Source organism: Mauremys reevesii, linkage group 1 (genome assembly GCF_016161935.1).
Source record: "Mauremys reevesii isolate NIE-2019 linkage group 1, ASM1616193v1, whole genome shotgun sequence".
Taxonomy (NCBI): Eukaryota; Metazoa; Chordata; order Testudines; family Geoemydidae; genus Mauremys; species Mauremys reevesii.
Window position 1 is genome coordinate 46386442 of NC_052623.1, and position 26915 is coordinate 46413356.

Here is a 26915-nt window from a genome sequence, read left to right on the forward strand (position 1 = left end):
GTCCTAACTTAGACCTAGAGACTAGAACAAAATATTTCTGAGGCACTGATAGCTCTATTTAAAACCCTGTTGGCCTTGACTAGTATCTAACAAGTCAAGAAAACCATGTAAGACTGGTTTATAAACAGGCTGGTTTATATTCTTTAAAACAATTAATATAATAAAGTGCAGTATGCTATAAACAAAGATTGAAACTAAGATATTAAATTTAAATGAACTACTTTACTTTTCACCATTTACAATATGCTGCTTATTTTTTGAATTTTACTCTGTTTGGTCAATGAAATAGTAGTCAGGTCCATATCAAATCAATGTCATACTTTTGTTCATGCAGTAGCACACTTCTGCCTGCTGTGTATTTGGATTCAAATCATTGCAAGGAAACTTTTAAATATAGGCCACCCACCAGGTCTCCTATCTCCATCTCCACCCCCTTCCCCCTCTCCTCATACCATTCCGACTGCATTTTTTTAAAGCATGGAAATTTTTTTCTCTTTGCGTTCGATTTTGTAAATGATTCTTAAAAAAAAAAAAAACCTGAATATGAGGCTTAAACTTAAACAAAATTTCTCTTTAAAGTACATAATTTGTTTAACAAATTGTCCTAGGTAGAAAAGAAGTTTTTGATGCATCTCCACAAATACTTACACAGAACAACATTTATTTCCATTCCCAAGTATTCTTAACACACAACATCACATATCTCATTCACCTCCCGAGGCAAAAAATCTGCTTCGCAGCACTGTCAGATTGACACTGTTTAAATGAAACTTTCTACCGTGCAATACTGTAAAATCAGATATATTTTGTGCAGTGCTTCCTTTTCACTTTGAGTAACTATAATAGTTTTGTGTGCAATTCTGCTGATCAGAGAGCTAAATTTTCTAAATGTAGTTTCTATTTGTGAATTTGTAAATTACTTGTCTGAAAAATTTGATGTGCTATCACTAGTACTTGCAAATGATAAGGCTTACCAAGGCAAAATCCATTTGAATGAGCATGCAAGGTTGTCTCTGCACCTATAGAAAACCATGCACTGGGGAGACTCCCAACCAACACAATGTAGTAAGGTGCGGACGGTGGTGATGCGGGTGGATTTAGGACAAGGGAGGAGCCAGGTGATCCACATTTACATAGCTGCAGTGGCTTTAATGCTGTGTGTGACTACATTAGAATCAATGTGTATGCAGAGTTGAGCAAAGCAGTGAACCAAAAAACTTGATTGCTCAGACTAGGGGGTACATTGGATAAATGTGCAAGCACTTACATTGTGAATATTTGTGTGTGCGAATGAAAAATTCACTTCTGAAAATGCTTACATGTATGACTTAGAAATTTATCTTCATATATTCACTCAGAGTCATAGATTTGTAGATTTCAAGGACTAAAGGGACCATTACGTCCTCTGATGGCTTGCATAAAAGGCCATAGAATTTCCCCTAATTTTCCCTTTATTAAGCCCAATAACATTCCTCCAGTATTTTTGCCAGTAAAACTTATTCACTCAAATGTTCATGTGCCAAGCTACCACAGAAAGAGGCAGGAGCATGAGCAAATGGACTCAGATCTGCTGAGTAAACATTTTCTAGAAAATTTTTGACACATTTGCCGAGCTCTAGGAGTAAGATTAACATCAGCAAAAAGAGTAGCATCAAAATTACTAAAACCAAAGAAATCCTATGAGACTCATGATAATTTCTCAGAGCCAATTCTCACTGCACTGGAGGTGGAAGGTGTAATTTCCAGCTTGGGTAGCCATATCCATGCTAGCTCTGATTGAGCTACCATGCTAGAAACAGAAGTGTCACTGCAGTGGTGCAAGCGGCGGAATGGATTAGCTACCTTGAGTACAATCCCGTCCAAAACCCGCGGTACATAGTGTCTAGACCATCCTACTGCTCGCGCCTCAGCCACGCTGCTATTTTGTGCTAGCTCTGTCAGTGGTTACAATCAGTGCAGCAATATATTCTGGCTCCTCATGATCATTAAACTTTTTTAAAAAAACATTAAATCTGTGTATAGTAAATGCTCATAAATATAAACATATTACCATGTGTCACCGTACTGATCCGAACCACTATAGAGAGATAGCATCATCAGACATAAATCAGCATATAAATAATTGGAGCTGTGCCAATTTAAACTAGCTGAGCATCTGGCCAAACAGCTTGTGGTAGTGTTACTGCAGTGCTCTGGACCAGTCCTGTACATGACTATATTATTTCTTTGAAAGGTACCTATGTTTATAATAACATTGGTCTAGAACTGCAAAATTTAGAGCTAGATCCCAATTTCCACCTTGTTCACCAAATTCTGGAGTGTTCAGAATAAGAATTTGGATCTGGATTCTGATGATGAGGCACCCCAAAGTCAAGGGGTGTAGGGATCCAGAAATTTGGCTAATGCTGATATGTGGATAATAAATATTATTGTAATTATAGATCTAGTAATAATTAGCATTTATGTACTGTTTTACATTCTCCCAGTGCTGTATACATATTAACTAATATATTCACAGAACATCCCTGATAAGTTGAAAGCATGTCACTCCCAAGGATTTGCTCTTCTGAACACAGAATAGACAGACTATAACGGGGGCAGCAGCCACAGCAAGTGAACAAACCAACCAATAAAAATTCCACATCATCAATATAAACAATGACTCATAAGACTTAAAAGTTGCTCCTAATCCTGTGATTCAAGTTGTCCGACATCAGTAGTTATTATGACTACGTAAGGGAAGAGTAGAAAGATCTCTGCAAATAGGCTGGTCTTTCCCCCTCAGCACTGAGTGCTTGCATTCAGAAAGGGGATCTGAAGAGCCCTCAGTAGAAGAGGTGGGGTCTTAAAAGTAATATACTTATACAAGGACACAAATTCATCACACCACCATGTTTCATGGCATTCCTGGAAGTATCTTCAGTGCAGTAAGTAATAATCCTTCTTTGCTTTTATACACAGATACCAAGGTTGCCAGCTAACCTCATACATAAAGCATGGAGACGTTAGATTCAAAAGCAGCTCCATTAGCTGGTAGTGGAAGGAACACACCATCGCTTGGGCTGGTCTGACATTCCATTCCATTCAGTAATATGTATGTATAAAAGTATTTCTGAAAATATCACAGCATCTAGTAGTGAGAGTTATCTTATACACAGTGCATTCCAGTATTTCTTAAGGAAGTGCTGTACCACATTTAGGGACAAATGAGGACAGAGTCCACAAGTTTAGAGGTGAATAAGGAAGGTCAGATATCTGGTCCATCAGCGTTTTAGCACATCTCTTTATTCTGTAGCTACTGCTCTGGGCCAAACCAATTTTGCCCGTCATACAGAAACAAGCAATGGAAATTTACTTAATTAACGTGAGTCTCCTGGAAACAAGAAAAAAATATTTCTAAAACTAGTGAATAGGGGTCCTTTTTGAACTGTAATGAAAGCTGAAATTAAACATGTCTCACTGCACATTTCTGCATGCAATGGGGTTAAAAGAAATGATATGAGTAAAATTCACAATAATCTTTGAAATGCTCATGAATTTAGTATTTTTATATTTTACTGCGACTTGAAAATTAGCTCCATTTTGTTAAAATGTTCAGACTAAAACTGGATTAAGGTCTATTTCTGAGTGAAAATGGCTCATTTTCAGATACCACAGTGATGGGCACCTTATGAGAGCATGGAGGAAGTAAAAACTGTGGTCCTGACTGAAAAAATATGTACAATTTTAAGATATGATTTTCGTGACCATATTACAACATTTTGGAGTGCAAAAATGGGTGATATTAATTTGTAGACAATGTCAGTCCCCCTCCCCCCATTATTTTATTCAGTACAGTATTAAAGAATCATTATGGCCCCAATTCAGGAAAGGACCTCTAGGGCAAGGCGAGTGGAATATGTTGCACCCTCTGTTGGGGAGGCACAGCAGTCATGAGTGTGTGCTGGCTGCAAGCACAAGGAGGAGTTCTGGCTGAGTCCACAAAATTCCTTCTGGAGAGTCTGTATACCCCCAGCCACCTCCCCAGCAGCATCCTGGGTGCTGGTGCATAGCACAGGTTTAGCCCAAGAGTCCATGTGATACTCTTAGTCCATTACCTGTACCACACCTATTTGTGCCTTTAATCTCTAAGGTCTTTGGAGCCCAGACTTTGCTTCTTTTTTTGTCTTCTTTTGAATACTCTACCAGCTGTAAAACATTAGAGTGCTATTAAATTGCCCTTTCCTTCAAGTTGTCTAAGCTGCCTCAGTCCACACTGAAGTCAGATGGTCAGCATCTTACAGGTTTGAGCCTAAGTAATAATAATTAATAATAGTGTTGTGAGTCATAAGTGTAGAATGCTACTTCATTTTAGATCAAGAGGCCACATTAGTTTTTGGGTTTTTCCTGGGGTAGGAAGGCTTGTCTCCTCAGATTACATTTCCAGTGGGGTTTTTTAAACCCCTTTTTGCCTTTCCCCCAGCACTATCCAAATACATCATTTTCATTTTGAAAAAAGAAATGCCATGAAAAGTACTGCTGCTTGGTTTTGATGGGGTTTCCAAAAAGGAAAAAGTAAAGGTCATTCTCATTATCTCCTGTGATTTAGGAACTTCTGGGTCTGGTAGGCATTAATTTTGAAGAAATCAGGTTGGCATTTGATGCAATTTCTTTAGCTATCTTAACAGTGTTTGAAAAATGATCCCTAATCTGACAAACAATAACACTGCCGAGGGAGCCATGCAGCCAGCAGTGGTATGGTGATCTCCTGATGCAAGTGTAACCCACACAGCTCCTGGGTGTGGTGGTCTGTCCCATCTAGGTGCACTGAGACCACTTAGAGTGAGCGAGCGAGAGTTAAATGAGTCTGCTCTACAGTCTTGGCTAACAACCAGTTGGCTTTTAGCTCATGCTCAGAGGTCCCTGGTTTAATCCCACTTGCTGATGACTGGGGTCTGTTGGCATTACACAAGCATATGGGGGCTTGTGGGGAAGGAGCATTGCTAGCCAGACATCTGGCACATGGACCATCTGGCTGGCACACAGCAGGGGATGGCTCAGGGGAGTGAGGAGTTTGGGGTGACATGCTGCCAGGCACACTTGATTCCTCCTTTACAAATGAGCAGTGCGCATTCTCACAGCTGGCTGGGGGCTTAGCCACAACGCCTAGCTGGCTTGGGGCTCTGTGGTCCCAGCTAGCATGGAAGCCAGACTCCTTCCTTGCAGTCCCCTGAGTGCTAGTTCCTGCTCTGCCTGTTGGAGGAGGGGAAGAGATTCACTTTTTCTACTGAGAAGTAGAGTGTAGCAGAGCTTGGGAGGATTTTGTGCATTTGTTGGGGTTCCGAATATAGTAAACAATACAGAGTCTGAAACACTTCTCTTTTCTCAGTCACTGTACTAAAGGAGAGGTGTGTCTCTCCTCAGGGGAATCACAACACAGGACTTAATACCAGTATGTGTACTAGAAAAAGAAATGGCCTTGAAGGTAGGGTCCCACAAAGAAACAACAGAAAAGGAACTATCAGAATAATTGCCTGCTCTTTAGGTAGTGGGTACTGTCTGAGCAAATACCAGAAGTGCTAAGGCACCTTCTTTTCTGTTGATTATTTAACAGGCCCTGAAGACCCACCTTAATATTGGACTCATCAAATGAGAGTCGCTCATTGTGCTTGCAGTAGTACAAGGCAGTCTCAGTAATTCTCAGTATTATAGCACTGTCAGCTCAGAGGAACTCCTCTCCTCATCAGAATCGCATGTCCCCCATCTTCTCGCTCTAGGAAATAATAGAAACTAAATTGCCAAGTTCCTTTTCCATGCTCTTCTAAATCCTGTCATCCTTGTAAGCTGGTACTTGTAAAAATGATACAGTGGCATCAGCTAATGAGTGCTGTCATGTTTTTCAATTGCTAGTCCTTGATTTTACTGTGAGTCACTCATTCTGCCTACAGTTTAAAGACAAATCACAGTCTGCCTCAGATAAAGTCCAGGGTCTGCCACTTTCCAGTACTTTTGATGCCAGCTATGCCAAGAGTAAGCTGTTTGCCAGAGACCTTTCTCAAACAGTTAGGATTACAGGAGGAGAAAGAAGTCCCATGGCCACTTGTAAATCTGCTGGTACCATTGTTTATAGCACTGTCTCCTGGGTGATCTAGTTGTAGAATGACCAGATAGCAAAAGTGAAAAATCGGGCAGGGGGTGGGGGGCAATAGGAGCCTATATAAGAAAAAGACCCAAACATTGGGACTGTCCCTATACAATCGGGACATCTGGTCACCTTATCCAGTTGAGTTAAAATAATGAATTTTAATGCCTGTGGAAAGTCTCTTTTATACCTACAATGGGCATACCCATTATGCCGCCAGTCATACTTTGCACATCTACATCCAGCTCTTTTAGTTTTAACCAAAATCTAACTGGACTCAATTATTTTGCCTAGTTCCCATGTTTGATTAAGAGCTGCTTCTTATCCAGAGAGCTGAAAAGACTGAAGCAGAAATACATCCCAAGTGTCAAGGAAAGCATGTAAAAGAGGAATATGCTCTTTTTGTTTGTAATGTGTCCATAAAGGGACTGGCCACTATTTCGTCCCTTTTTCCTGTGATTGAATGGGGGCTGGGTCAAAAAGCAATTCCTGGAACTATCCTGAAGAAAGGTGGAATTATAAATATGCTTCATTACAAACTAGTGAGGGAGATGTTTCTAATGGTAGGAGAGCTGCCTTGAGATGGAACATCAGGCATCTGTGCTTGATCAAGGATAGTGGAAGGGCAAAGTTCTCCGGCACCCAAGACTTCTGAGCATCCTCTTCCCTTTTATAACAATATGGTTATACTTTGTCTCTATTCATCACTATTTCACTGACAATTTTGTATTGCAAATTCTTGTGGTGATTCACAATGATTAGGCAGTAAACAAATACTTAACATATAAAGCTACACCCTTGGGCAACCAGGAAACCACCATTGTATAAATTCTAGAGACACACACCTGTCAAGCAAAATCCTTATCATTGCTGTCATAGTCACATAAACATGTAATCTCTTCTTGCATACACATGTATAAGTGTCTGGTAGTTTCTTCCTCAGCCTCACCTCCATCACTACAACTGAAGTGTTGTTTGGAGAGGAAGAAAGGTGGTGGTTATTAGCACTAAAATGTCAGCATTTACCACACAGTTATTATTGTTTCCCCTGTAATTAGAACACAAAATAATTGTGTTAGCTCTGTGGCATCTTTTGTCAAACACTGACTTCTTAATGGTGACCACTCTAGTTGTGTGAATGGGCAAAACCAGAGGGTGGGACCCATTGGATCAGAAATAGATTGTATTAGCATCAATCCACTGAGTAGTTGTCTTCTCTTTAGATGTAGCCCTAAACAGACATGCCACAGCACAGCAGGTTCAGTAAGAACTGAGGTGCTTAGTACTTTGTGTTGTGAAGTTTGAACAGCTCCTGGCTTTGCTATGCTTTGCTGAAACGAGTGTATTGTCAGCCTTCCCTTTTATAAGCACTGAAATTCACAAGACTTTAGGGAAGAAAATTGACATTAGTAAACAGAACAGGGTGTAGTTGGAACCCACTGTGTTCAGTTTTATTTTAGTTCTGTCTGAACAGCTACCTGTAAAAGGAATTACATCCAAATCCCTAAACTGAACTAGACCTCCCTTCACCCCACAAGACACACCATGTTGCAGCATTTTCCGTTCATAACACTACCGCATTATTGCTTTGCTCTCTGGCAACAGTGTCAACTGGTGCTTAATAAAATAAGGTGAAACAATGACATCATGTCTATAAAATAATCACAAAGAAATGTTAAGTATTAAAGACACTGAGTTTCTAAACAAAACATTAGAAACACTAATGGTGTTTGGGTGCATTTCAGATGTTCTGAACCTGTGAAACTTGGATGGGTTCAATATTATTTTCCCAAGTGGTTTGTAATGAAAAGAACTGTTACGTTTCAAAAACACCCAATCTGCCCTCTGATCTTTGTTGGATGTTTTACCATATTTTAAATTGCCTAAATGAAATTCATTCTGGAAGGGTAGGTACCGTATGAACATACAGAAATTCTACAGTTAGTTGGTGATTTTTATGGAAATTTTCAAACACATGTAATTGCCTATTATAGGATCTGACACAATTTCTTAACTTGTAGGTAGTGGAAAGCAGCAAGCACTACTCCTGAAAAAAGCAAATATCTGGTGCATCAACATACATCAAGTCCTTTTAGCTAAACATCAGTTCTATTTCCTGTGCTAAGAGGTTGCCCCAGGTCTTGCTGAATTACCCCAAAACAATGGTGCTTAGACTGAATCTTAAATAGGGTCTTCAAATAATTTAAAATTAGAGCTATAGGAAGTTCTTTATGAGAATTGGAAATAGAGCTTGCAAGCTTCCTGTCACTCAACTGGCATGTTCACTTTCCACTGTCAGCCTCAAGGTGCCCATTAGACTTGTGACTCAGCACCTAAATGTTTCTCCTACATCAAAATCCCACCACTAAACTGGTGTCAAGTATGAACTGCTTTGAGGGGAGGAGGAAATGGAACGTCAGACTAAACAAAATTGGTACGTTCAGCATGAGATTTCTGCATATTATATGTGTGCTGCGCCATGATCTCTTTCTGATCACAGTTTCAGGAGGGAAGTTGTATATTTTAGATGGTAGAGAAGTATGGCTTGGTGTCTGTGTAGTGAACCAGCAATTCAGAAACAGCGGAGTATGATGTGGAAGTAAGATGTTGAATCTACAGAGATTTACCTAAACACAACAATTCAAAGACTATTTCATTTTCTTTGTTTCTGTATTTGCTTAACATAAAATCAATACACTATTTGACCTTCTGAGAGTGTGTTCGTGTGTGGGGGAAGCTTTCAATGCATTCAAGACTCATTTTCTTATTTGCTAATAATGTTAGCTTACTACTTGTATTGAGTAGCATTTACTCACCTGAAGAGTCCCGTTGAAGCACCCCACCCGTGTAAGTGCTACTTGACATGATACATGAGGGTTGCAGAATCAGGCCATTAATAATTGTCAAGATGATCGGAATAATTACTTGCAAAAACTAGTTGTAAAGATTTTAATGGCAACTGCTGTACAGGAATGTTTATATTTGCATTCACAAAATTTGCAAGTCACAAAATTTAGATCCAGATCTGGGTCTGGAAGATTCCAAAATTTAGGGATTTTGGCTCAGACTATTATAATGATGATACAGATATAGATTCAGATTTCACTTCTGAACATTCCTGAAGGTTAGGAGTGTTTGGAAACAGTGCTTAGCTTGGAGTCCATCTCTTTTAGTATTATCTATTATTCTTATTGTCATGGCACCCATAAATTAGATGCTTTCCAAATGCATGTGAGGATACATTCTCTGCTATCAAGAAAAGTAGGCAAGACATAGAGGCAATAACAGTTAAAAACATTGAGGTATGTCTTGTGGTTTAGATTTCCTCCCAAACACTCCTCTTCTCCACTTTCCCATTGAAAGGGTTCCCAATCAATCTGTTCCACCATTACTGAGCCAGAATATCCTCCTTCCATCACGTCCATTTCACAGAAATAAATTCAGGTATGATATTGTGACCATAACAGCATCTCAGTGAAAAAGGGCAAGGGCTCACTGATATCTGGTAGTAAGTTTTAGCTGGCCCAAGTAAGATTTCACTTAAAAAGACAAAGGAACTAAGCTCTTTGGACTTTGTGGGAGATCCTAACCAGAAGGATGGATCTGCCATCTTTCTGAAAAGTAGATTTGTAAGGAAACAAGGAGACTTGTAAGAGAGGAGGGATAGCTCAGTTTGAGCATTGGCCTGCTAAACCCAGGGTTGTGAGTTCAATCCTTGAGGAGGCCACTTAGGGATCTGGGGCAAAAATTGGTCCTGCCTAGTGAAGGCAGGGGGCTGGACTCAATGACCTTTCAAGGTCCCTTCCAGTTTTAGGAGATTGGTATATCTCCAATTATTATTACCTAACTACCTTTAACAAAGGCTGTAAGCTTGTTTTGTTAAGGTGTAGCTTCTAGAAAGTGTTTTTCACTTATTTATTTGTAGCCATTTCTAATGCTATCCTTTATATGAACTCACTTAAAGTCCTATCTCCTTTTGTTAGTAAATTTGTTTTACTTTTACTCTAAACCAACCCAGCGCTGTTTATGATTTTAAGTGAATGTTAACTTCAGTTAATGTGACAAGCTTTGGGTAATGTATCTTTAAAGGAACAAATAAACCTTAATCTCTCTAATGGTCCCTGAATGGTCGAGGAGAGGGCTTCACATTGCAGAGCTCACAGTTTGGAAAACATTAGGACTGGGGGGAAGGGTGCTGGGGTAATCTTGCCAGATGTAACTAAGGCTGGTGGAGACCAGAGTATGGCAGTTGTGTAATCAGTGGGCTGATAGAATCAGCTTGGGTGACTCAGAGGTGCTTAACATACCTACCCCAGTGCATGCTTGTATGCTAGCTGGGAGTCTTTAGACAAAGGGTATTACAGCAGCAGAGCATTTTGACGCATTCAGGGTTACAGGACAGGCAGTGACACAACCCCTCACTAGTCTGGATTGCACCCCAGAATGTGACAAATGTAAAGATTTTTGTTTAAATTAATGAAGTTCATGGAAAATTGCTGCTGTTGCTCTAGCGTCTACGAACCAATTACTCTTGATTACCCTTGCCAAAAAAAAAAAAAAAAAGAAAGGAGAGGTTTCTAGAATAGATCTGCTGATCTTTCAATAGAGTTCTGGGGAGCTGTTCTCCTCTACATATTGGACTTTTAACAGAAAATCCCCTCTAAGCTCCCTTGGCAAAATCTGGAAACTCATTGCCATTCATTCACTCACTCAGGAGATGAAGAGAAATCCTGAACATTGCCAATATTTGGATTCATATTTGGAGTTCCAGTTGCCCACTGATTTAATTGACATTCTCACTGTTGTAATAAGCTCATCAAAGTGGCATTGACTTTCCTAGTGGCATTTTCCTTTAATAATTTAGTACAATTGTAGATATTTTAGATTCCTGATCCATTTATTTATAGGAATATGACTTCTTTCCCTGATGGATTTCTAATTCCACCCTAAGGAAGGAATTAGAATGTTATTGATATTAAAATCAAAACAAAATCTTAACATTTATTGTACCTCTCTCTCAAGCAAATGCTCAGGAAAGGCTCATCTCTTCACATTTCCTGCCTCATCCTTTGTAGCAGCAGCAATGGCGCCAACTAGTGGGAGGTGCTGATGCTTTCAGCAGTCAGTTATGTCACATTATGCTACTGTACTCAAAAGAAGTTCAGAGTCAAGTGGAAAACATGTCATACTCAGCTCAAATATAAGTACATGAGTCAGAATAATGCTTCCAAATGAGGGCTCACAAGATAGGACGGTTTTGGAGATTGAGAAGTAGGAAGTTTTTTACCTATTTTGTAAAATGTTGGGGGCTTTTTGGTCTGTCTGCTGATTGTTTGTGATAAGGGGGATGTGCTTCCATTTTAAATGGAGCCAATAACTCAGTCTGGGAGTCAGATACAAATATAAGAAACTACCAATCACCTCTGCCCAAAGATGAACTCCTTAGTGGAAACATGTCATAGCACATTCTATTAAATGCACTATAGTTCCTAAGAAGCAACAGGAAATATGGGCCAGATCCACAACTAATGTAACTCATAGCTCCATTGATGTCCATGGAGCTAAGCCACTTTACATCAGCTGAGGATCTGGTCCTGTTTGTGTACTTTAAAGGGACATTTAACCTCCACAACCCTCCTATCTTGTGAGCCCTCATTTGGAAACATTATTCTGACTCATGTACTTATATTTTAGCTGAGTATGACATGTTTTCCACCACCTCAGCCCCTCCCCAAGTACATGTCCAAATGGGCTTTGCAATATGTCCTGAAAGCCAGCCTCTGGGCAGTTTCAGACCAAGGAAGGAGGGAATTCCAAAATCAAAGGCCATCCTGGAGAATGCCAGGCTAGCAGTTTCCTCCCTTAGGCTCCAATTCAGAAAAGTGTCTGTATTCAGGACAACACTCCTTCAACTGAACGTTATGCAACTTCATGCTTAACGTTAAGCACCTGCTTAAGTCTTGCTGAAAGTCAATGGCATCTAAACATGTTTTTAAAGTAAACTGCATGCTAAAGTGCTGTCTTCCATAGGGATAGTCTTAAAGAAGTGTTTTCCTAAATAAGGGCCTCCAGGGAAGTCCAACATGGGTGTCTCCTCTGAATTACAAAGCATACCAGTAGCAAAGAGAAAAGCAGTCATATGTAGAGTTGGCATTTTAAGGCTTTTTTGGTTAAACCAACACCTTAAATTCCACCCAGAAGTTAATAAGTAGGCAGTTCCATACATGAAACAATGGTCAATCTTCAAAACGGAATACTCCACTTGCCAAGAAAACTTTTCTTTTCAATTCTATCCTGGATTTAGCTTCTGAATTTATGAGCTAGCCCCTTGTAGGCTGAAGGCTGAATTGTAAGGATTGAGTTTAGAGGTGACAAAAGCATGTATCATAGCTAGAGCTGGCTGGAAAATTTCAAATTTCTCCTATGAAAAATTATATTATTTCATGAACATTTTCATGAAAGTGTTTCACTTTTGACTAGCTCTAATCATGGTAGTAATGTCTGCATCTGAAAGAAAAGAATGTATTACTGATGCCTGCAGGAGACCTGGGTGCCCTTGAACGTCCCATAAAAGCAAATTTAGGGTTCATCAGGCCTAGTTATTATTCTATCAGGAAGTAATCCACTAGTGCTGATATTGGATCAAAGGTGCATCTTGGTCATTTAATTACTGCAGTTGTAGATGAAAGTTATAAATGCAAGTTCCCAGGCCTGGCCCTGTATTGTAATTTGACTCATAAGCACATAGTGGATAGCTCTTGAAGGGGCCTGATCATCTTGTCCAACCAATGGCTAGAAACTGAATCTAGACAAATTCGAACTAGAAATAAGGTGCACATTTTCAACAGTGGGGCTAATAATTAACCATTGGAACAATGTACTAAGGCAGGGGTCGGCAACCTTTCAGAAGTGGTGTGCTAAGTCTTCATTTATTCACTCTAATTTAAGGTTTCACGTGCCGGCAATACATTTTAACGTTTTTAGAAGGTCTCTCTCTCTATAAATCTATAAACTATTGTTGTATGTAAAGTAAATAAGTTTTTAAAAATGTTTAAGAAGCTTCATTTAAAATTAAATTAAAATGCACCGGCCCTGCCCCAGGGGATGCATGCACCCCCTGGGGCAGGGCCGGTGCAAGGATATTTTGCACCCTAGGCAAAACTTCTACCTTGCACTCCTCCCCCCCCCGCACATCGGTTCATTGAGGGGCAAATCCCAATGAGCTTTTATAGACCCCAGGGACCAGCCTTCCCAGGGGCCATCCGTGCCCAGGGGCTGTTCCCCAGACCAGGCTCCCTCCTCCCTGCCCCCTCAACTCCCCTGGAGGGTGCACAGGCCCCCCACGAGCCCTTCCCACCCCACCCTGGTGGCCCCCACCCCGAGTCCACTCACTGGCTTTGCCGGGCTTGGGCCGCTGCAGCAGCTCATCAGGGAGGAGCCACCTTTTGGAGGCACCGGAGAGCCAGAGTGTCCCGCTTGCGGCAGAAGCAAGCCCCAGCCATGGAGGAGCCGGCATGGTGCAGGGGGGCAGCAGCCCTGCAAAGGCGGCGGTGGCACTAGCGGGGAGCAGCCATGCCCCCCCACCCCTCCTGCCCAGGCTGCAGCCTGGCGCCCCCCCGGGGGCTCCTACAGGCTGCAGTGGATGTATTTGGGCGCCAGCCCATCTACATACATCTTTCCCCTCGCCTATGGTTACCATATTTCAACAATCAAAAAAGAGGAGAGAGCCCTGCCCTAGCCCGCCCCCATCCACTTCCCACTCCGACACGCTGATGAGCGTGAATATAATGTAACTAAAATATGCTTCATGCAAAAGATCTCTTGTAAGGTATCGTTACAACACTTATAATCTACTGAGTGTGGTCATCTTATTTGTATAAATGTATCACTCTTTTATCTGAAACTAGAAATATGAAATATAACTCTGAGGGCCTATTGTAATTATGCAACGTGTGGGTGGTTTAGAATCTTGATGGCTCTCATCAACCAGGAAAATTGACTGTGGATGGCTCTGTTTGCAGGCAAGCCTCCCTGTGAGTCAGGCTGGGAGGAATGAAGGCTTGGGGTCTTACAGTGACATGTGATCATGTCACCTGAACTGGAATCCATCTTTAACCTGGTGTTTTTCCATTGAGAAGGAGGGGTGGGAACCCAGAGGGACAAAGGATTCCTGCCTTATACAAAAGATATATAAGTGCATGGAACAGAACAAAAGGGGAGACCATCATGAGAAATCCCTTAGCTACCACCTGAGCCGGAACAAGGGTTGTACCAGGGAAAAGGATTGTTCCCAGACTAGGAAGGTGTCCAGTCTGTGAATGAAACTTATTGAAACATCTCTGAGGGTGAGATTTTATCTCTATTCAGTTTTATTACTATATTAGGCTTAGATTTGCATGTTTTATTTTATTTTACTTAGTAATTCACTTTCTTCTGGTTCCACATTCCAACCTTATGGCTAAAAATCTTTGCTTCAGAACATTCTTTGTATGTGAATTGATGGGGAGAAACTTACTCATGTTTTTGAGAAATATTTGAGGTGACCTTTTGTTCAGCTGATAAGTAAAAACACCATGTATATGAATTGCTAGTTTATGTATATATAAATACAATATGATGGTTAATCCTATAAATATTATCTTGAGGGTGGCGGGGGGAAGCATTAAGTGATGCAAATATAGAAATAAATGCAGGAAATCATATCCTAAAGAATCCGTTTGTCTGTATTGTGATTTTTTGTGGTGTTGGTAATGAACCAAGGAAGAAAATAATGTAGCTTCTATTTTAAGAACAAAAATAATTTGTCAACTATAAGTATAATGTATTTTCTTCTCTTTAAATATCAGGATTGGAATTCCTTTTTTCCAAATTTTCTGTCTTCAGAAAAATAACTGGAGGCATTTAAAGCTAGACTGGATAAGGCACTGGGAGAATATATTGAAGGGAAAATTGTTACCCAGAATATGGACCAGATATAGCCTCGTACATATTGGTCATATCTAATTTCTTTGCTTCTGTGATCTGTCATGTGCAACATATTGTACAATCTGGGGACAAATAGTCATTTATGATAAGCATGAAATTCAAAGTAAACACTGCTCTCACCAATCCAGTGTTTGCCACTTAAACTTGGATTTTCCCCTCTTTGGTCACCTTTTTCTGCTTCAGCCTTGGCCTTCAGTTTCTGTTACTGTGGGTTGACCTCTCTCAAGAGGATGTCTTACAATGAGATCTGAAACTGGTCAGGTGAGGGCTCATTTTGATGCCCTCCAGTAAGGTTTTCTACTGCCTAGGACATTGCACAGAGAATGTCTTTCCTCTTTCACCCTAGGCACTTCCATTTCCCAGTAAGTACAGCTGTCTTGGTAGGTTGCAGATAAAGACAGTTTTGAAGATTAGGCCCAGAATCATTATAACTGTCATTGTCTGCAGGACCACTAAACATGAATAAAGCAATCTGCATGTGAACTGTGAACATGACACTAGACAAACTTACAGCTCCCATGGCTGGAACCTAGAAAAGGGAATGAGGCCTCACAAGGGACAGAAACATTCTGATTGGTGACTTCTCCGAAAAGTAATGGGGAGATCAAGCATTGGCTTTCAGGCAAGCAAGATAAAACCCAGGTGAGACTATTTTTATGCCATGTAGGATTCACATATGAGGTTATTAATTTGGCTTATGACATCCAGGTGAAAATTTTGCCACATTGTTCAACAACCAAGTTCTACGAGTGAGCTCTAAGAACCTGATCCAGTGCCTGTTTAAATTAGCAGGAGTCTTTCCTGGGCTTTGGATCAGGCCTGTAGAGAGCCAAAGCTCATATTAGACTGATTTGTGGACATCAGTCAGTTTGTGGAAATAGTGGAAACATAGGCCCTAGGCATGGAATGTAATCCAAAATCTGCGATAAGCTAAAGGCACACAAGGGGATATCTGACAACACAGAAAGTGCAGTATCTTCTTAAAGGATAGCCAGCATGTCCAGTGATTGGGAAGGAGTGTCTTGAATGCAGCAAGAATGAACAATGCCAGAGGGAACAGGTAAACATGCAGCCAGTGATATAGATCTCCATGCTGGTCAGGCAGTAACCACAAGTCATGATGATACCAACTCATATCTCCTAGACTGGAGGATGACTCACTCTAGTGTCTTGCTACAGAATTTAAATGAACATGTAGCATCTTTAATCTAGCTAAAGAAAAAAATCAACCCAGAGAGCTTACTGAAAGTTTGTGAGGATAAATGTTCTCTTTTTCTGGAAACTGATCCTCATTACATCTCCTTTTATCACTAAAGTGTATAGGTAATACAAAACATCTCACTTTGAAAAAGGAATGAATAGAACTGAGATCTTTGAAAGCAGCACTGGAAAGAAATAGATAGCTATGTAGGTATGACAGCAGCCTCATCTGAAATATGTTTGTGTGAAAGAAGACTGCACAGAAAGTAAAAGTAATGCTGTGAAAGAGAAGGTGGAAGCTGAAATGAAGAAGCTGGAAAGACACAGTGATAATGAGGAATCAACTATTTAGCAACTGAAGATTGAATAGAAAGTGCCTGGAAAAGAATTTAAGAGGGCACCGGGGGAAAATGATGGGTTTCTAAAAGGAAAAAATACTAGGTTCAATGGAGTTCCAGTTTGAGTTCTGGAATTGATTCAGTTCTGAAGCACAATTATTGGAATAAACAAACAAAAACCCATGAATCTCTGAGAATCAAAACTGTTGAGTTTTGCATAGCTCTGTACAAAATGTCATGCCATAAGGAAAATAAGTGTCCAAAGATTATCATAGCAGTTGGTGCTTAAAATGTCATTCAGGTACAGCTGTGGGTCCCTTCCTCCAAAAAAAAATTGGTTAAAAATCTTTTTAAAATATATATAGGAGTCTTCATATGTCTGGGCACTAAAACCATGGGAAAAACTAACTGCACAATTTTCTGTTTAACAGACACAGGGATACTCATTATTCTAGGTGCCTACAAAACAGTTTGTAGTAGGTCTCTCTGATAGTCTGCATATAGGAGCTATTTTCACTGTGAATTTCCATTTCTGCAGCAGCACTAGCCCACCAGAAGTAGGGATTTACCTCTGGAGTCTGTTAGGCTCTCCTGTCTGTTTGACAGGTTTGAAGAGGAGGAGGAGATGGTGTTTATAACGGGAGATGGTGGAATGTGGTTCTACCCAAAATGCTATGGATTTACATACATTTAATATCCACATTCCATTAAGTGATATCTAAAACCCATGCAGAGACCTTACTTAAAAGAAAAGAGGCACTGGATGACTCAGAGGCTTAGTAATGAAATACAGGGCCATTCACCACCAGGTCAGCTGTTTGAGTTCAGCTTGAATTATTATTGACCAAACATTTATACTATTTGATGGCTGTGAAGAATCATCAATGACTTTATAACTATGTGTAATGTGTTATTGGTCCATTTCCTAGGTATCCATAAGGCAAAAGCTAATGCCTCAGTTGACACTACTTGACACCTTGGTTTGCTGTCTTAGCAGAGGCAACAATGTCCAAGATGAAGTGGATTGGCATCACCAACCCATTTCACAAATGGCACCAAACAGACATTGCATGGTAATACACCAGGTCACTGCATCACTACTGATGCAACTAATGACCTACAGCTGCAACACTGTTTGCTTTCCCAACACAGTAGCTTCTTTTATCTCTTTCAGTCCATAAAGATGGGAATGTTAATTCAGTTTTGGGTCAAGCAGACCAGGTAATATGGAATGATGCCAGAATAATTAATGTAAAATTCTTACGGCATCAGATTTTGTTACATAAAATTGGAAATGTGCAAAACTCACCTGGGTTTGAGATCTTGTTACAAATGCAAAACTCAAAGTAGGTTTGTAAACCTTTCAAACAACCCTGAGACAGTTTATGTGCTTTGGATCATAAAATAGAACATAAAAATAGAAAACCAGGTGAAATTCTATGCTTTCAATGGATGGACATTTATTTAGAGTTTTTTAATTCAACTTGAAATAGAGAAAACCCCCATTAGATTACATTCACACCTGCTTCCCCTCAGCAGGGCATGAGGTCTCTCCTGGATGGTAGAAAATCTGCCAGAGGCTGTTGCCATGGATTGAAAGTTGCTGTAACTTTCCCTCCACTGGGGCATGTGTGCATTTGCAGGAGATATTGTCAGGGAGAGCAGAGGGTGAGCTGAAGTGGTGCATCCTCACTGCAATGCCCTCCAGTGGGTTGCTGTTTGAGTCCTTAGGATATTTAAGTTGCCCTCCTGTGATGGAGCCCGTAAAAGAATGTGGTGTAGGACTTGGTTCTGCCCATCTTTGTGATGAAAAGAACATCAGGGACAGCTTTCTACTGCTCTACCAGCCTTTTCAGTAAGTATAGAAAAATGTCAAGGTTCATTAAGTTGTCACTTCCAGTTTTAATCTGTGAATGGGTAAAGTACTTCCTCCTGCAGCTCTAAAAAATGTTACACGCCTTTGTTGAGTGACTGAAATGAGGTCAGATTTTGTGAACCTCTGCCAGAAGATATTGAATAATAAATAATAACAATAACATCATTCTTAAGAAAATGCATGCAGCAGCAGGTTTAGACTGTGCACAGAACATGACATGAGTGAATTGGCCATCTCACTCTACTCTTACAACATTGGCTTCATTGTCAGTGATAATAAAACCAGTGGAACATCCTTGGCTGGTAAGCTGTACATATATTTGTTTTTAAAACTTTGAAAGTATGTAGGCTGTCATCTGATCTTTATTAACCTGGGAGATGTTGAATGTGGTTTGTTTCTAAAAGTCACTACAAATGGCTTGGCACATGCTTTCTCCAGAAATACCACGTGAAGTGTGCTTTTTATATAGCTGGGTGCTTGTCCACTTGTCTACGAATCAGTTGGCATGTGCAGACAGCTGGGCAAATTCTCCTTTTGGCACTTAAATCTGTTGAGAAGCTTATTTTATTAAGATGGACGCTGAGTGCTGCACAGACGTGTCAGTGCACTGGCTGGAAAGTAACTTTCAGGTTTAAACAAAGACACCATACTGGTCATATTTGAGTCATTTTGGCCTTCCATGAATCATTTGAGCCCTTCATTGTGCATCATAGTATTCAACTTCTTGGGTACCTTTTGGAAGATTGTGGTGGGACTTTGTTATCCAGAGTAGAATCTGCCTCCATATTAACTGGGTTTGTGCTTGGAAACATGCTGCTTGTGCTTCAGTTTCCCATCCTGAGCTGATCTGTAAGACCACTATCCCTTCTATATCAAATCCCTCCTCCAAATCCATGTCTGCTTCGCCACTCATAAGAAACTATCCACTTAATGATTGCAGGTTTGCAAGGCAGATAAGAACATAAGATTGGCCATAGTGGGTGAAACCAATGTCCAGCTAGCCCAGTATCCTGACTTCCAACAGTGGCTAATGCCAGATGCTTCAGAAGGAGTGAACAGAACAGGTAATCATCAAATGATCCATACCCTGTCATCCACTCCCAGCTTCTGGCAAACAGAGGCTGGGGACACCCATAGCATAGTGTTGCATCCCTGCCCATCACTGGCTAATAGCCATTGGACCTATCCTCCATGAACTTTTCTAGTTTTTTATTTAACCCTGTTATAGTTTTGGCTTTCATAACATCCTGTGGCAAATAGTTCCATCGGTTGACTATGCATTGAAGATGATTGACACTTCATCTAGTTATAACAATATTATTTTTAAAATGCATTTGTACCATGACAACATCAGATCTGACATCTATAGGAGAGTGGTGGAAGGCAGGAATATGACTCGTAGAATGGTGAAGGCCTATGAACTGAAAAGAGGTTATTTCAGGTTAATTAGACACACCTGAGTTCAATTAAGGGCCTCTGGTAACCTTTAAAAACCACCTCTAGCGAGAGGGGTAGGAGGAGGGATTAGAAACAAGCTGCAGCAGGATTAGGGGCAGCAGGGGGAAAAGGCTTCTCCTAGATGGAGAGTTGCTCTCCTCCATACTGGGTAAATATTGAGTTTACTTCTATCTGGGGGAAGGCTGGCAACCAGAAGCCAGCAAAGTCAGTTCTCTGGTGGGGGCAAGGAAATGTATACCTTTTGTGTTGTGTTTTTTTCGCTTAAGAGAACGACTTGGGACTACCCTGAGGCCCATCTTGTACATACTGTTAATAAACCAAAGTTAAGAATTAGAAAACCTCCGGAGTAGGAATGATTTACTATTGCCTCCTTCCCACCACCACCCCACCAGAGGGAGGAACGCTGAGGCTGACAAGGTGAAAGAGATGCCTTGCCACAGTACATATGTGCATCAAATTCTATGCACTTATGTGTATCCCTTTCCCCATAACCTTCAGATGGCACTTGTATTTTTACATTGTAAACATTTCTGAGTTGGGACTGTGTATTCATCTATGTAATGTATACACTGTTCTGATGGGGCCTCTGGGCACTACTACTATATAAATAATAATGCTAATAATAAGCTAATGTAGAATGGATAATAAATATATGGGACCAAACTGAGAGGTAGCCTAAGTGGTGATGAAAATAACAAAGTTGATATTATCCAGCATAAGTGTGTGCTAGTTGTGGGGCTTGTTATATTTCTTCTTATACCTTTTTTTTACACACTCCTGATGGTTGCTTTTCTTCCAACATCCCTGGTGTTTTGTTCCCTCTCTCATATAGAAACAACACTAGTGAATGATGAGAACACACTAGATGCTATTTGCATTTTAGTAAAGCATTTAACATACTTATAGATATTAAATAATTAAATAAACAGGATACAATAAAACCTTTTTTAAAATTTAATTTAAATTGGTTTGGATTGAAAGCTGGCTGAAAAGATCTTCACAAAAAGGTAAGGATAAATGGCAATATATTGAGTTGGAGGATTTCTTGGTGGGATCTAAAAGAGGATGTAAAGAGCACATTAATCAGATCTGTGGATGACACTAAATTGAGAGGATTTGCAAACACTTGTTAGGACAGAGAAATAATTTAAATGGACCTAGATGTTAGAAATATTGAGAGAAAAGAGAAAAATGAAATTGAGTTTGGGAAGATAGTTAATGTACCTAGGGAAAAACAATCTGAATCTTATGTACTTAATAGGAGAGAGAAACCAGGCAAGCCATAAAGAAATCTAGGGGTGATGGTAGACAGTCATTTAGACAGGAGTTTGCAGTGTGATATGGTGACAAAAAAACCTAATGAATGTTGGTCTACATGCACGAAGGTATCACATCAAAAGTAGGGAGGCAATGTCTCCTCTCCACCTGAGTTTGGTATTACTGCACCTGAAATCTAACATTCAGTTCAGGTCACCAAATTTTTGGAAGGATAATCACAAATTAGAAGGAGCTCATAGAAGAGTAAATTGATCAGGACGGTGGATGACTTGAGTTTTGAGGAAAGATTGCAAACCCTTATTCATCTAAGTAGTCCTATTGTAGTCAATAAGGCTACTCACATGAGTGAAAGTTTGCAAGATTTGACCCTAATACTATAGAGTAAAAAGAAAACGAAACATTTTATTAGCTTCTTTTTCTTCCACTAAAGCAATGACAAAATATTAGAAAATCAAGTAAGGAAGACAAAGCAAACTTCTAACTTCTGTAATTCATTGTGTTCCTTTCTTTTCCCCTTCCCATTTCCACTAACTTTTTCATTGCCCCTTTATTGATTTCCATTATCTTGAACTGACATGTTGAGCCTGAATCTACCAGTTCAAATGACCTACGTTCATTTACCATCAATACTGTTCTAACTCCAACCTTCCTGACATTGTGTTTTAATGTGAATTCCAGACACAGCACTGAACTATTGATCTAACTGATGCTTAACAACACACCAAGTGAACACATGCAGATATTGATTGATCTTTTTTTTAACCCTTGGAATACTTCCTTATCAAGGTAGGTTGTTGAAATGTATAGTGCACTCTTTAAAACAGATGCAAACTTCTACTTCAGAATTTCCATGGTTATTTTTAAATCCATTTTAATATATTAAAATATTTAGGGAAACACTTAATCATATGCTTAAGTCCTGTTGACTTAAATTTAGGCACATGCTTTCAGGCTTTCCTGAATCAAGGCCCTAAAGATGATGGACCAGGTTCTAAGCTGGTGTAAAACTGGTCCAATATGTCCAATTTTCTAGGCATCTCTAATTACTCCTGGGGAAATTCTGCACCCCTGCGGCTCAGCAGAAAAATGCCCCCCTCCCACAGATTCCCTTTGCTTCCTTGCAGAAAATGGTTTCTGTGGGGAAACAAAGAGAAGCTGCACCAGTGCTCACTCATCCCTCCTCAGCCCCTCAGATAAGTCAATTCGGGCAGCAGGAGAGCAGGTAAATCACCCAGGGGAGGGGGCCTGGGGATGCCCTGGTGGCCCAGGGACATTAGTCTCAGCTGGGGTTGGGGGAGGATGGTGAGAGAGTTCCCCCTCCTCAACATGGAGCAGCCAGGACTGGGTCAGATCAAGCCCCAGAAACTTCCCCTGGCTGCAGGAAGCTCTGCATCATGGGGGTGGGGAGTTGAGACTGGAGGGGAGGAGTGTCCAGGTGCAGGTGAGGCTCGGTGCGGGGGTTGGGTGCAGGGAGTCTGTAGGCACAGGGGTTGGGCAGACAGGAGCAGCAGCTCCCTGTACAGTGATCCCTTCCCCCACCTGCACAACCCCCCCCACCAAGCCCCTCCGCATTAGGAGCCCCCCAAACCCTCACCCCACCGAGCCTCACCCCCTGCATCAGGAGCCCCCCATATCTGGACCCCACCCCACTGAGTCCCAACCAGCTGGACCCTGACCCCTCACTCTCCCAAGCCCCCCTCCAGTCCCATCCCCTGCAACCCTCACTGAGCCCTAGGTTCAACAAGGACAAGTGCAGAGTCCTGCACTTAGGACGGAAGAATCCCATGCACTGCTACAGACTAAGGACCGAATGGCTAGGCAGCAGTGCTGCAGAAAAGCATCTAAGGATTACAGTGGATGAGAAGCTGGATATGAGTCGACAGTGTGCCCTTGTTGCCAAGAAGGCTAACGGCATTTTGGGCTGTATAAGTAGGGGCATTGACAGCAGATCGAGGGACGTGATCATTCCCCTCTATTTGACATTGGTGAGGCCTCATCTGGAGTAGTGTGTCCAGTTTTGGGCCCCACACTACAAGAAGGATGTGGAAATATTGGAAAGAGTCCAGCGGAAGGCAACAACAATGATTAGGGGGCTAGAGCACATGACTTATGAGGAGAGGCTGAGGGAACTGGGATTGTTTAGTCTGCAGAAGAGAAGAATAAGGGGGGATTTGATAGCTGCTTTCAGCTACCTGAAAGGGAGTTCCAAAGAGGATGGATCTAGACTGTTCTCAGTGGTAGCAGATAGAACAAGGAGTAATGGTCTCAAGTTGCAGTGGGGGAAGTTTAGTTTGGATATTAGCAAAAACTTTTTCACTAGGAGGGTAGTGAAGCACTAGAATAGGTTATCTAGGGAGGTGGTGGAATCTCCTTCCTTAGAGGTTTTTAAGGTCAGGCTTGACAAAGCCCTGGCTGGGATGATTTAGTTGGGGATTGGTCTAGCTTTGAGCAGGGTGTTGGACTAGATGACCTCCTGAGGTCCCTTCCAACTCTGATATTCTATGATTCTATGATTCGAGGTTCCCTCCATGCTTGGGTCTCAGTCCAGAAGGGTTTGTTGGTTTTTTTGGGATCATTTGAGGAAAATCTCCACCATTGTTTTGTGAGTAATGTGTACATTAATTGAAACATCACAAGTACAGGGGAATGGCTGGCTGTGTTGTGTCTTATACTTAGATTGTAAGCTCTTTGTGGCAGGGACTGACTGCCTTTTTTGGTCTGTGTTTGTACAGTGCCTAGCACAATTACTGGGGCTCTGAGGTGCTATGGTAATACAAATACATAATAGTCAACAGTTCAACACATTTTTATTTTTCCCTGAACATTTTTGCAAATTGCTTTTTGGTTTGTTTGTTGAGACACTTCTGAGGGACAATTCCATCCCTTCGTCTCTTCACTCTGTGGGGAGGGAAATCATTTACTAATGGCCCATTCCAGCAGAAAATTACAAGACACCCAGTGCTGGTCAGTGGTATGGGGAGGTTATGGAGCTGAAGCTCCATCCATTCTCTGGCCTCGTCAACCTATGCCATGCTTCCTTGCTCTTGGGTGGAGTATACAGGCATGTGGTGCCTGCTGACTTCTAAGCACCTGGACCTGGTGTTCAAATAGCCTGTGCACAAGCTTAAGGATGTGCTTATTCCCCCTAACTCACTTGCATATGTATATAGGCCAAATCACAATCTAGCCCTGGCCCCCATGGCTGGCACACTGAACAGTTATGGAAGACTAATGGATGAGCAGAAAGAAAGAACTAAACAGTAGATTTTGGCCTTTCCTGTTTAGGATTAAAAAGAAGCATCATTCCATCCATGAGAGCAGAATGCCGAGTAGAGGGATAGCTGTAGCGGAGGATGCAATTTTTGGAAACAAAAGAAAGCTGGGATACTCTTGAGAGAGAGAGAGAGAGAGAGAGAGAGAGAGAGACTTCCACAAAGGCCACAGGGCATTTAACTCAGTCAACTAGAGAAAGACAAACTCCTCAAAGGAAACATGCAAAAAAAGGAAACGTGTCTAAATCAACATTTCACTGAAAGGAACAGTGAGGCTCAATGATGCTAATTCTTTCACATGCTGTGTTAGACTCACTGCAATTTTCACAGTGCATGCCAGTGAGATAATGGCATCCGTACTATTTACATAGGGCCAGGCTGGGTTCTCATGCTCTGTGGATACATGGAGTGGAGGGCAAAAGGAGACAACCCCTGAAAGGCGCAGGAGGCCATCTTGTTCTGCCCAGAGTGAAAGAACTGCTTGAGCATAGAAAGGACATGGTCCCATGTCCTTATACTTCCTATGCACAACCAGCAGAGCTGTTCAGGTCCATAAGCAGGTTATACTGCACCCTATGAAGATAGGTAGCAGCAGACACCCTTCCTCTGGTCATTGGGAACCTCCAGGAGGAACTGTCACTCAGGGACCAGTAGAGCACATCGCTTCCCCCAGCTGAGGGCTGAGCTTGAAAGCACCTTTGACCTCATCGTCAGTAACTGAGCTGCAACCTTCAGCAGCCGCAGAGACATGAAAAATAGTTTGGAATACACTGTAAATGCACAAAAGAAGTTTATTTATAAGGCAGCAGCTTAGAGTACTGCAAAGCAATCGTTAATTTGTTCACCAAAACAGCCACATAAACGTTATAATAGGTGCAGCCTTACTGATGACTCAGTGAGAGATCGAGCCTTTGAAGTCGGTCGCCAGTTTTGAGCCTTGAGAAGTCTGTTTCTGTCCATGTCACTGCCACCCACATGCCTGTCTCTGTCTGTGGCTTTGTTTTAAATTGTCAGCTTTCCTCAAGACATCAATGCCTCATCATCACCAGGGCTCCAAGCAGTGCTTTGCTCAGAGTGCTGTGCACAGAGCTATGAACAGCCAGATGCAGCCTGAGAGCTACATATTGAATATCATGGCAGTAAGCAGAGATATATGCACCACTGTGTTAGCTAGCAGAAAGGAGCATGGGTTTGCAATGGAAAAGGCAGTCACGAAACTAAGCAGACAGGGGTTCTATATTATTCAGCTCAGTTGATAAGGTTTCAGTATTGCTCCATAACAGAGAATAGTCTGGGAGTTCTGACAATAATAATCAATCACCATCTCTTATATATATTTTTCATCAATAGACCTCAAAGAACGAGGGGATCATTATCTCCATCTGACAGATGGGGCAACTGAGCCATAATGATGCACAGTGCTGTAGATGGAAAGAAGTGCCACACAGCCACCATCTTTTTAACTTACCCTAAAAATTGCATGAAACATAAGTAATACATTTGAGTGCATTTCACTTTGATATACTCAGTGCTTTCTCCCTCTTTTGAATAAAACTATGCAGACAGCAATGCATTGAAATGTTAATGGGCAGATGTGACACAGATTAGTTTCATGCCTGCCACAAGATCTTGTGAGTTTCATATTTCATATTATTGTAACTCTGGGTTACCAGGACCATTAAACATTATTTGCAGTGGAAACATGATCCTACTGAGTTTGGGCAGTTAAACAGAAATCCAGGCTCAGTTTGAGGGGGAAGGGTCACCATTCTTGCTAACTCAGTGGGTATAATTGAAAATGGTTATATAGTTTGTGGATATGATGACCAGAAAAGACCATGAAACAAGTGTCACCAACATATGTGATGAGCCATTACAATCAATAATGCACCAACATGGAAAATGAAAAACTCCAATTTTTTTTCTTGTAACTTTTGCTTTAAAATGTCCATAATTAGTGTGTTATAGCAGCATCCCTTTTTAATTAGAGATGTTTTAAAATATTTTTAGAGGGAAAAAATCATACTACCAGACAAGGAACCAATTCTGCTATCCTTAATCACAGTGAGCAGTACGTTAGTCCATGAGTAGGCTGGGAATTCACAGACATTAACTCTCCCTGGCTCATCTGCAAACAAACGACATGGCTGTGTCCCCACGCAGGGTCTGGCCACGACACAGCAGTCATGGAAGGGATTGCTAACTAAACTATACATGCACTGACCTGGGATGGGATTTCACCCAGGAATGGTTGCGTGGTTCTACTCTGCTCCTCAAGTCCAGGAGGAAGTGATGATAGCAGGGTAAAATTAAGCTATTTCAGCCAAGAATATTTCTATACTAATGGCTGTGCAATGTACAATTGGAAATAAAATGCAAAGGAAGGA

At 41.1% G+C, this 26915-nt stretch overlaps 1 long non-coding RNA gene across 3 annotated transcripts in view; it reads left to right on the plus strand.

Annotated features, from left to right (window-relative positions):
* The window catches only part of LOC120384622, a 73648-nt gene extending 47633 nt beyond the window's left edge, over nucleotides 1-26015 (plus strand). For all 3 annotated transcript variants that reach the window (XR_005588977.1, XR_005588980.1, XR_005588983.1), the window contains 2 exons: nucleotides 21935-22042; nucleotides 25879-26015. This is a non-coding gene — a long non-coding RNA (uncharacterized LOC120384622). The remainder of the gene's footprint in view (nucleotides 1-21934; nucleotides 22043-25878) is intronic.
* The last annotated feature ends 900 nt before the right edge of the window (nucleotides 26016-26915 follow it).